A 12373-nucleotide genomic window follows, 5' to 3' on the forward strand; every position below is an offset into this window, starting at 1 on the left:
AATATAAACTGAGCCAGAAATCATAAGTTGTATAGCAGCAGAGTAATTAACTATTTTGACCCTCAAATACTTTTGAATCTCAAAAACTCTTGGATGTTAGAATAAAATACTCATGGATGTTAGAATAAAAATAAATAGAAGTTTTCTCAAATGTCCTCAAAAACCATGAGAGATGACAATATCGCAAATAAAAAGAAAATGATATGGAGAAATGTTATGCTAGGAAAAGCATCCTAAAATTTTCCTATCAATTTAATCATATTTAAGTATTCGGCAATCAATTAAAATGGATGACTTTGAGATACAGTTAAATATTTCTCATAACAACGCAACGACATCCAAACAACCCAGTATAAAAATTGGTAAGAGAATCAAATAGATGTTTCTCCAAAGAAGATATGCAAATGGACAACAAGCGTATGAAAAGATGCTCAACATTACTAATCATTAGGGAAATGTAAATCAAACCCACAATGTAATACCACTTCACATTCATTAAGGTGAATATGATAAAAAAATAACAACAACAACAACAACAACAACAACAAACAAACACACAAAAAGTATCAGGTGATGGCAAAGCTATGGAAAAATTGAAAACACTGCCCATTGCTGGTCAGGATGCAAAACTGGTACAGCCTTTTTGGAAAACAGTGTAATGTTTCCTCAAAAATTAAACAGGACTGCCATGTGATCTAATACTTACATTCCTGGGTTCATACCCAAAGAAATTGGGTTCATACCCAAAGAAATTGAAAGCAGGGATTTGGACAAGTGTTTGTTTACCAATGTTCATAGCATCATTATTTAAAACAGCCAAAAGTTGGAAGCAATACAAATAACCAGCAATAGATCAATGGATAAAAAATATATGGTGTGTGTATACACACATACATACAGACATACACACAAGCGTAGATACATATACACATACGTAAATGCACATACATTATTGAGACTAAGTGAAATAAGCCAGACATGAGGCAGCAAATATTTAACTCCAACTATGTGAGCTACCTCACACAGATACTACAGATTCATAGATATAGAAAGTATAATATAGTTATAGGATCTGGGTAATTTTAATGGGGAGTCATTGTTTAATGTGTACAGAGCTTTAGTTTTGGAAGATGAAAAAGTTCTGGAAATGGGTGGGGGTTAATAGTTGCACCACATTGTGAATGTGCACCAATGAACTGCACACCTAATAATAGATAAAAAAGGCAAATTTCATGTTATGTATGTTTTCCCACATTAAAATTTCTTGTTTGTCTTTAGGCCAAATATTGCAGGCAATGCATTCCCTTTATGCTATTTCAACTCTGGTGTTAATGCACTTTTTACATTTCTTATTTCTGAACACCACATATTCATCTTGATTTATTTCTTATTATTGGATTCACATTCCTTAATTTTCTTTTCTGCCAGGTACATACACATCTTCTATTCCCGAGTCTTCTTGAATTTAGTTATGAGCATTTTATTTACATTGGCCACTGGAAAATGAATGTCATCTTCGGGAGAAATATTTAATTTCCAGTGTGTTATTCTCCAATACTTTCCTCATGTTGTAGCCAACGTGGCAGCACCTCAGATATAAAGGAAAAAATTGTACCATCATACCGAGAATAGGTGTTCTGCATATCACTCAAAACTCACAGTGACTCCACATACAAGAAATAAACTTTTATAGGTTTAAGTACTTTCTGATTTATAAGAGTAAATTCAGATACATACCACATCACCAAAATTAACATATTTGATGGTATAATTTCTGAACAAAATTGGTAGAAAACAAATGACTTCTCTCATTGTCTACTGATGGCAGTACAAATAGATAGATGGATATATGTTACGTACCATGAAAAAGAAAAGGGCATGTGTAGAAAGAGACAGACATCATTGCTATGTCTGCGTTGACTTTATTCCTACTATCAAAAATTCAGATACACTAAATATAGATCAAGTTTCAAAGGAAAAATATATTATATTTATATAAGCACAATAAAATAAAATAAACCACCAATAAAACATAAAACATATGGGCAGCCCCAGTGGCTCAGCGGTTTAGCACTGCCTTCAGCCCAGGGCATGATCCTGAAGTCCCCAGATGGAGCCCCACATCAGGCTCCCTGCATGGAGCCTGGTTCTCCCTCTACCTCTCTCTCTCTCTCTCTCTCTCATGAATAAATAAATAAAATCTTAAAAAAATTAAAAACATAAAATATACAGTTATATGCAAGGGCATAGATTATTAAACTGGTAGAAATAATTCACAGGCAAAAGAAACAATGGATTCCAAAGCTGTTTGATAAGATTAAGTTTTAAAAGCAGGCCTATTGGGATCCCTGGGTGGCGCAGCGGTTTAGCGCCTGCCTTTGCCCCGGGGCGCGATCCTGGAGACCCGGGATCGAATCCCACGTCGGGCTCCCGGTGCATGGAGCCTGCTTCTCCCTCTGCCTGTGTCTCTGCCTCTCTCTCTCTCTCTCTCTCTGTGACTATCATAAATAAATAAAAATTAAAAAAATAAATAAATAAAAAAATAAAATAAAATAAAATAAAAGCAGGCCTATTTAAACTATATATTTTTTTTAAATCCAAAAAAGAAAAAAAAATCCAATCCAGCTGGATTTCTTTCAAGCTGAGACAGTTAATGTGTATCAGATGTATAAGGGGTCTTTCGAGGTCCTTGAAGTAAGGATTTCCCAATATCTGTGGGGGTTACACAGTGCCCACTTCCTATCAGCTCATTAATGTGTACAATAATGCACGTATATTGGAACACATGCATCCTTCCAATAATACATAATAAATAATACTTTAAAAGATGTATTTTTTTCTCATACCTTTCTATTTCAAAGAGAGAAACTTGTTTCACTACAAAGTATATTTCTAATGGGAATGACATCAGCCTTTGTAAGAGGATATTCCTCCCTGATTTTGACAATAGCTTGACTGCAGGCCTTTGCTTCACTGTTGTCAATTTTCCTATTTTCTTCTGCGACCATAGATATGTTAGTAGGAATTTCGGAGAATCTTATCAGATATCTCTAACTAGTTAGGGAAATATTTTATTATATACTTCCTAATATCTCTTCTAGTTTAAGGTTATTGGAAATTACTGTTGAATAATGAAATGAATAAAAATAAGATGCCACTATTTCTATATATTGGTAAAGGTTGTTATAATCATAAAATACCTAACTCTATAAGATACAGTAAATAAAAACCATGAGCTACATATTATGTTTATAAATTACTTGTGGCAATAAAAATTGGCAGAGCTCTTTGTGGGAAGAAATGAAATACAGTTTCACTCCTGTAAATAAAATTCATTTCCCTTCACACAAATGCAACTTTGAAAAATTTGTCCTGAGAAAATATATAAATAAATTAACAGCAAAGGTCATTTGGAAACAACCCAACTTTAACAAAGCATTAAGTTATTAAATTAGTTGTTTATTTTCCAAAATTAAGGTGGTAATAGAAGATTAATGAAAGTGTGGAAGATAACAAGCAAAATGAATGAGTCCAAATCTAAATGTACAGAACTATTGAATTTAGTAAACTATGAAAGGGAGAGTTGTTAACAGAACAAAAAGAAAAGTGAGGTTGAAAAAGGTGAATGAATATGTTATTGTGGTATATTTCTTTTTTTTCTTTCTGAAATTTCCAAATTAAGATTTTAGATATTGCATTTACAATTCACATGTAAATATTCACCATGCTTTTTAGTTTTTCTCACTAGCAACTATTATATATTTTTTTCTTTTTTTGAATGTTTTAAAATTTAGATTCAATTAATTAGCATATAATGTATTACCAGTTTCAGATATAGAGGTTACTGATGCATCATTCTTATATAATTCCTGATTCTCATTATTCCATCACCCAGTTATCCCATTCCCCCATCCCCTCCCCTCCAGTGACCCTCAGTTTGTTTTTTATGATTGAGAGTCTCTTATTGTCTGTCCTCTTCTCCAATTTCATCTTGTTTTATTTTTTCCTCTCTTCCCCTCCAATCCTGTTTTATTTATTAAATTCCACATATGAGTGAGATCATATGATGATAGACTTTCTCTGATTGACCTATTTCATTTAGCATAATACCCTGTAGTTCCATCCACACTGTTGCAAATGGCAAAATTTTGGTTTTTGACATCAAAGTAGTATTCCACTGTATACATATGTGCACAACATCTTTATCCATTCATCTATCAATGGACACCTGGGCTCTTTCCATAGTTTGGCTACAGTGGACGTTGCTCCCATAAAATTGGGGTGCAGATTCCCTTTATGATCATTATAGTTGTATCTTTGGGGTAAATACCTAGTAGTGCAATTGCTGGGTCATAGGGCATCTCTATTTTCAACTTTTTGAGGAAACTCCATACTGTTTTCCAGAGTGGCTGCACCAGCTTACATTCCCATCAATAGTGTAAGCAGGTTTCCCTATTTCCACATTCTTGCCAACATCTATTGTTTCCTGACTTCTTAGTTTTAGCCATTCTGACTGGCGTGAGGTGATATTTCATTGTGGTTTTGATTTGTATTTCCCCGATGCGAATTGACAACTAATGTCAAGCACTTTCTCATGTGTCTGTTGGCCACGTATATGTCTTCTTTGGCGAAATGATGCTTCATTGTCTTCTGCCCATTTCTTGACTTTGTTTTTGTGTGTTAAGTTTGATAAGCTTTTTATAGACCTTGTATACTAGCCCTTTATCTCATAAGACATTTGCGGTATCTTCTCCCATTCTGTTGGTTGTCTTTTAGTTTTGTCAACTATTTCTTTTGCTGTGCAGAAGCTTTTTTATTTTGATGGAGTCCTAATAGTTCATTTTTGTCTTTGTTTCCCTTGCCTTTGGAGATGTGTCTAGCAAGAAGTTTCTGCACAAGGTCACAGAGGTCACTTACTGTGATCTCTTCTAGGATTTTAATGGATTCGTGTTTAATATTTAAGTCTTTCATCCATTTTCAGTCTATTTTTGGTATGGCGTAAGGATATGGTCCAATTTTCCCACCACCATTTATTGAAGAGATTGTCTTTTTTCCATTGGATATTCTTTCCTACTTTGTTGAAGATTAGTTGAGCATAGAGTTGAGGTTTTATTTCTGGGTTCTCTCTTCTGTTCCATTGATCTATGTGTCTGTTTTTGTGCCAGTACCATATTGTCTGGATGATTACAACTTTATAATAGAGCTTGAAGTCAGGCATCGTCATGCCACCAGCTTTGGTTTTCTTTTCTAGCATTATTTTGACTATTTGGTGTTCTTTCTGGTTTCATGAAAATTTTAGGATATTTATTCCAGCTCTATGAAAAAAAAAAAGTTGATGGAATTTTGATATAGATTGCATTGAATGCATAGATTACTCTAGGTAGCATAGACGTTTTAGCAACATATGTTCTTCCAATCCATGAGCATGGAACATATTTCTATTTCTTTGTGTCTTCCTCAATTTCTTTCATGAGTGTTCTGTAGTTTTCTGAGTACAGATTCTTTGCCACTTTGGTTTCCTAGGTATCTTATGTTTTTTGATCCAATTATAAATGGAAACAACTCCCTAATTTCTCTTTCTTCTGTCTCATTGTTAGTGTAAAGAAATGCACCTGATTTCTGTGCATTGATTGTATATCCTGTCACCTTGCTGAATTCCTGTGTGAGTTCTAGCAATTTGGGGGGGACTCCTTGGGGTTTCACACATAAGGTATCATGTCATCTATGAAGTGTGAGAATTTAATTTCTTTGCCAGTTCAGATGTATTTTACTTCTTTTTATTGTCTGATTGCTGAGGCTAGGACTTCTAATACTATGTTGAACAACAGTGGTGAGACTGGACATCCCTGTAGTGCTCCTGACCTTAGCGGGAAATCTCTAAGAGAATGATATTTGCTGTGGGCTTTTCATATATGGCTTTTATGATATTGAGTTATATTCCTTCTATCCCTGTACTGTGAAGAGTTTTAATCAAGAAAGGATGCCATACTTTGTCAAATGCTCTTCCTGCATCTACTGAGAGAATCATATGGTTCTTGTGGTATATCACATTGATTGATTTATGGATGTTGAGCCAACCTTTCAGCTCAGGAATAAATCCTACTTGGTTGTAGTGAATAATCTTTTTAATATTTTGATGGATCCTATTGGCTAGTATCTTGGTGAGAAATCCATGTTCATCAGGGATATTGGTCTGTGATTCTCCTTTGTGATGGAGTCTTTGTCTGGTTTTGGGATCAAGGCAGTGCTGGCCTCATAGAATGATTTTGGAAGTTTTCCCTCCATTTCTATTTTTTAAATAGCTTCAGAAGAATAGGTATTAATTCTTCTATAAATTTTTGGTTGAATTCCCCCTGGAAATCCATCTGGGCCTGTACTCTTATTTGTTAAGATTTTTGATTACTGCTTCAATTTCTTTGCTGATGATGGGTCTGTTCAGGGTTTCTATTTCTTCTTATTTCAGTTTTGGTAGTTTATATGTCTCTAGGAATGCTTCTAGATTGCATTTCCATTTCTTCCAGATTGCATAAATTGTTGGCATATAGTTGCTCATAACATTTTTATCATTGTGTTTATTTAGTGTTGGATGTAATCTCTCCTTTTTCATTCATGATTTTATTTATTTGGGTCTTTTCTCTTTCCTTTTTGATAGGTCTGGCCAGAAGATTATCAATCTTATTAATTCTTTCAAAGAACCAGTTCCTAGTTTTGCTGATCTGTTCTACTCTTCTTTTGGTTTCTATTTTATTGGGTTCTTCTGCAATCTTTATTAATTCTCTTCTCCGGCAGGGTTTAGGCTTTATTTGCTGTTCATTCTCCAGCTCCTCTAGGTGAAAGGTTAACTTGTGTATTTAAGACCTTTCTTGTTTCTCGAGGAAGGTTGTATTGCCATATACTTTCCTCTTTGGACCTCTTTTGCTGCATTCCAAAGGTCTTAAACAGTGTGTTTTTATTTTCATTTGTTTACTTGATTTTTTTTAAAGTTCTTCTTTAATTTCGTGGTTGACTCATTCATTCATTGTAGGATGCTCTTTAACCTCCATGTATTTGAGTTCCTTCCAAACTCTTCCTCTTATGATTGAGTGCAAGTTTCAAAGCACTGTGGTCTGAAAATATGCAGAGAATGATCCCAACCTTTTGGTACTGAGTGAGACCTGATTTGTGACCAAGTATGTGAACTATTCTGGAGAATATTCTATGTGCATTCAGGAAGAATGTATGGTCTGTTGCTTTAGGATGAAATGCTCTGAATATATCTGTGAAGTCCACCTGGTCCAGGTTGTCATTCAAAGCTCTTGTTTCCTTAAATGATGTCCATTGCTGTGAGTGGGGGGCAGGGTAAAGTCCTCTACTATTATTGTATTATTATCAATCTGTTTCTTTAATTTTGTCATTAATTGGCTAATATAATTGTTGTTCCTGTGTTAAGGACATAAATATTTACAATTGTTAGATCTTGTTGAAGATCCTTTATTTATGATATAACGTCCTTCTTCATCTCTTATTATAGTCTTTAGTTTAAAATAGAATTTGTCTGATATAAGGATTGTCACCCCAGATTTCTTTTGATGTCCATTAGCATGATAAATGGTTTTCTGATCCCTCACTTTCAATCTGGAGGTGACTTGGTTCTAAAATAAGTCTCTTGCAAGCAGCATATCAATGAGTCTTGCTTTTTTATACAATCTGATACTCTCTCTCTCGTTTGGGGCATTTAGCTGATATTATTCAGAATAACTACTAAAATATTTGAATTTAGTGCCATTGTATTACCTGCAAAGTCACTGCTTCTGTATATTGTCTGTTCATTTCCGGTTTATGTTACTTTTGGGCTCTGTCTTCACTTAAAGGTTCCATTTTAATATTTCTTGCAGGGCTGGTTTAGTGATCACAATTTTTTTTGTTTGTTTATTTCTGGTTGCCCTGGAAACCTTTTTATCTCTCTTTATATTTTGAATGACACCTTTCCTGAATAAAGGATTCTTGGCTGCATATTTTTCTCATTTTGCACCCTGAATACATCATGCCAGCCCTTTCTGGCCTGCCAGGTCTCTGTGGACAGGGCTGCTGCCAGTATAATGTTCTACCCTTGTAGGTTATGGACCTGTTGTCTCAAGCTGCTTTCAGGATGTTCTTTTTGTCTCTGAGATTTGCAATATTCACTATTATATTTCAAGATGTTGACCCATTTTTATTGGCTGTGAGGGGGATTCTCTGTGCCTCTTGGAATTGAATGGCTGTTTCCTTTTCCAAATTAGAGAAGTTATTTGCTATCATTTGCTCCAATATACTCTCTGCCCCCCACCCTCCTCTTCTTCTGTGATCCCAATTATTGTACTATTGTTTTGCTTTATGGTAGCAATTATCTCTCAAGTTCTCCTCTTGTGATCTGGTAGTTGTTTATCACTCTTCCTCAACTTCTTTATTTTCCATCATTTTGTCTTTTGTATCACAGATTCTCTCTTCTACATCATTTATTCTAGCAGTTAGAGCTCCCATTTTTTATTGTATCTGATCAATAGCCTTTTTTATTTCATCTTGATTAAAATTTAGTTCTTTTATTTCTCCAGAAAGAGGTTCTCTTGTTGCGTCTATGCTATTTTCATGCCCAGTTAATATCTTTAGAATTGTTATTCTGAACTCTAGCTCTGACATCTTGTTTTCCTACTGATTAGTCCCTGGCAGTCAACTATCTGCCGTTATCTTTTTTTGAGATGATTTTTCTGTCTTGTCATTTTGTCCAGAGAAGAATAAATTAATAAGAGAATAAAATACTAAAATGGCAACAATGACAACAGAGAAATATACAGTAAATGAATGAGAAGAGATAGGAAACCAAAAACAATGAAAAATATATTTTAAAAGAGAAAATAATCAGAACAGAGCAATACACTGGATCCTGTTATATTTTGTTCTTTTTTAGAAAACTAGATTCCAAAATTTAAAAAAAAGGGAAAAATTTATATTTGTACACAATTAAATTAAATACAATGATAGGATAGAATGTAACTGTAAAAATGAAAATTAAATGATCAAAAAACGAGATTCACTTATCTGTACATTGCAGAAAGCAGTCACTTTTCTATTTGTAGGGTTGCAGCAATTCTTTTCTTAGAGCTCCCCTTGAGCTCACAAGTGTTCAGAATGATTAGAGAGCTATCTACCCAAATTCCTGGGACTAGAAGAATTCGTCCTTCTACTCATCCACCATCTTGGACTATCTCCACCATGCTTTTTAAGTGAAGGAGGTGTCGATGGAGCTCTATTGCACAGGTGCTTTTCCTGATGGGTATGTTAGACATTAAAAAAGAAGAGCAAGGATTGTTTGGTCCCAGAGTCTGAGGGATCAACCAAAATTCACTTTTATTATTACTGAAAAAATGACTTACTCTTACATTTTTCTCTGCTTTAACTCATACCCATATGACTCTAGCCAAATGTAAGAGCCATCTTCCAAATATTCCTGGTAGTAGAGGAACACACACATACATACAGGAATACACAGCAAAGCATACAACAAAGCATACAATTTGTTTTTAGCAAATCTGTTTTCTAATGAATGGTAAAGAGACCTGTTATTTTGTTCCAGTTTTGCCACATTCTGGCTGTGTGACCTTGAGTATGAATGTCCCACTTCTCCCATTTTTTTCTTAAAATTAACAGAACAGAAAGATTCATTTCTAAGGTGGCTTCACACTTAAAATTTGTCAGGACAGCATACGCTTTCACTGGGTAAATAAACTTCAGTCATATGAATATATTACTTACAAAATCTCTGATTCTATAAACTTTCTTGTTCTAGTTAATAGCAAGTGGAAGCTTATTTACAATTATTAAGAAACTTTCTAGAGACAATAGTTATAATGGTATTTAGTACCAAAACTTGAATTAACTAGATCATTATATAAAAAATTTAACTGATTTGCTAACATTTTGATGATTTACTGTTTTTTTGAGGTGGCACTTACTCAGGCATGCTTAATATTACTTTCATGAATTGCCTAAATCCATCCTCTTTTTTAAGACACTTTAGTAATTTTGTCAATGTAGGAATTTTTTTTTTAATTTTGCCGTTAACGTAATGAAGCATGTTTCAATTTTTAAGTTGTAATTAATTGAGAGAAACATTATTACACTTCATGTGCATAGAGTTTCTCTAGAATATACCATTCTACCCTGCTGTTTTCAATTCTGCTTCAATTTTATTCTCTGCTGCTTAGTTTATACTGAGACAATTCCCATATGTGCATCTATCTTTTTATTTTCACTTCTGCAAAGGACATACAACATGACAGCATGTTCTATGAAGTCATTTCTTTCCAGAAATATGCTGTAGTTATGGGACACAGTCCTAAATTATTTGACAGAATTTATAATTAAAATGATAGGTAGCAACATTAGGCTCTGAATGCATAGCCTGTTATTTTAGAAATTGTGATCTCTGAATGATTGGTCTCTTGTAGGTTCTCTTACTTGTATTAAAAATAAATGCTTTAACATGTAGATAAATCTCCTCCTTATCTATGTTTTATATAGTTTCTTCTAAAGGCTTCTGAATTTGTTGTCTTATTTGGAGTAATCTGGAAAACCCAAAGGAAATACACAATTCAGAGAAAAGTGTTGTCTGAGGCTATGGGACCTCTGGGGGGCTGAGTAACCCTTATAGTCAAGGTCCTGTATGGAAGGCAAATGCTGTCTTTACAAGGAAATATGTAATCATAGAAATCACAATGACTGCAAAGCATTCATTAATTCATCTTTTCTAGAATGTCTTTTCATGTATTTATTCACCTAGGGGCCTTATACCCTTTTACCCTAAAGTCCTTCTGTTGATTTATCATCCATTCATGCATGAATACATTCTCACTTAGGTCCTAAGCCCCAGCTGAGTTGATGAAGATCCCATTTTATTTCTGCGTGAGCTCATGATGCAGAGAGGAAACAAGACAGGAGATCACCTCACCCTTCTGGCAGATTTTGCTTTCAGCACAGTGGGATTTGGATGGCAATATGATGTGTTTTCTTGCTCTGATGATTCTGTTAGAAGTCTGGTAGCCCTACACGTGGTTCTTCTGAAATTGGGCGCAGTGACACAATTTGCAACCTACTATGAGGGTGCCTGGGTGTTTCAGTTGATTAAGCATCCCACTCTTGGTTTCTGCTCAGGTCATGATCTTCAGGGTCCAGCCCTACCTCTGTGCTTCCCAGGAATCTGCTTAATGATGCTCTCCCTCTGCCCTTCCCCCAAACTCACACCTGCACTCATGTGCACCATCTCTCTTGCTTTATCTCTCCCAAATAAATAAATAAATAAATCTAAAAAAAAATAAATAAGAAAGCCTAGTTTACATGGGTAAACAATACAACCAAAATATGATTTCTGTCCTGCACTAAAATATGTTTGGAGGAAAACATTTAAAACTGAGTTAGACTTTTTTCTTAAAAGAGTAACCATTAAATAAAATAAGAATTGTTTTAAAAGAATTGAAATTATGAAAACAATTAGAAAATTACTATAAAAACGTTAAATCAAAGAAATTTTCATTGTTCACCAGAATAATGCACAATACAGGCAAATATAAAGATATTAAAAAAGCTTATTATTGTTTCTCCAATGACATTCCCATTATTAATATTTTTATATATTTTTAAATGTTCTCTGCATTTTACCCAGTTGAGAACCTTGTATATAATTTTAGGTACTCCTTTCTCAGCAATTATAAAAATCAGGATTTCTGTCATAAAATTATGAAATCATTTTAAGCATTATTGTCCTTTGCTAGACATTTACTACATTGAACAGAAAAAAAACAAACACTAGATTAAAAACAAAAGAAAAAAATTGAAATCATGTCAACCTGAGTTATCAGCTTGTCCAAACCACAAAACCTTTCTTTACCTCATAATTCAAGGAAACTCATATTGTGAAATTATAATTACTGCCCATTTTCACCACCCACCCACCACCCACCACAATCCCCTTTTATGTATGAGCAAATTATATTTTTCTCTTAACAATATTACGATCTCATAAATACTATTTTGTAATCTGAATCTTTTGCCTAAAATATGTCATAATTATTTCCTGATTTTTCTAGTCTTTAAAAACTTCATTTTTAATGATGCAGATGAGAAGAAATTTATATGCATATGTCCAATTTTATGTATACTATTCATACTGTTTCTTACATTATCTGTGTATTAAAGGGCTCTATAGTGTGGTTATAAATGTGATATAAAATTGCAGCATACTTTGGAGTTAGGAAAACTAACTCTTCAGCCACACTCCCTGGGTCTTAGTCCTAGCACCTCAAGTACCAATTATATGACCCCTGGCAAACCATTTATCCTTCTTGTGCTAGAGTTTTCTCAT

Source organism: Vulpes lagopus, chromosome 11, assembly GCF_018345385.1.
Source record: "Vulpes lagopus strain Blue_001 chromosome 11, ASM1834538v1, whole genome shotgun sequence".
In the NCBI taxonomy this organism is placed as follows: domain Eukaryota; kingdom Metazoa; phylum Chordata; class Mammalia; order Carnivora; family Canidae; genus Vulpes; species Vulpes lagopus.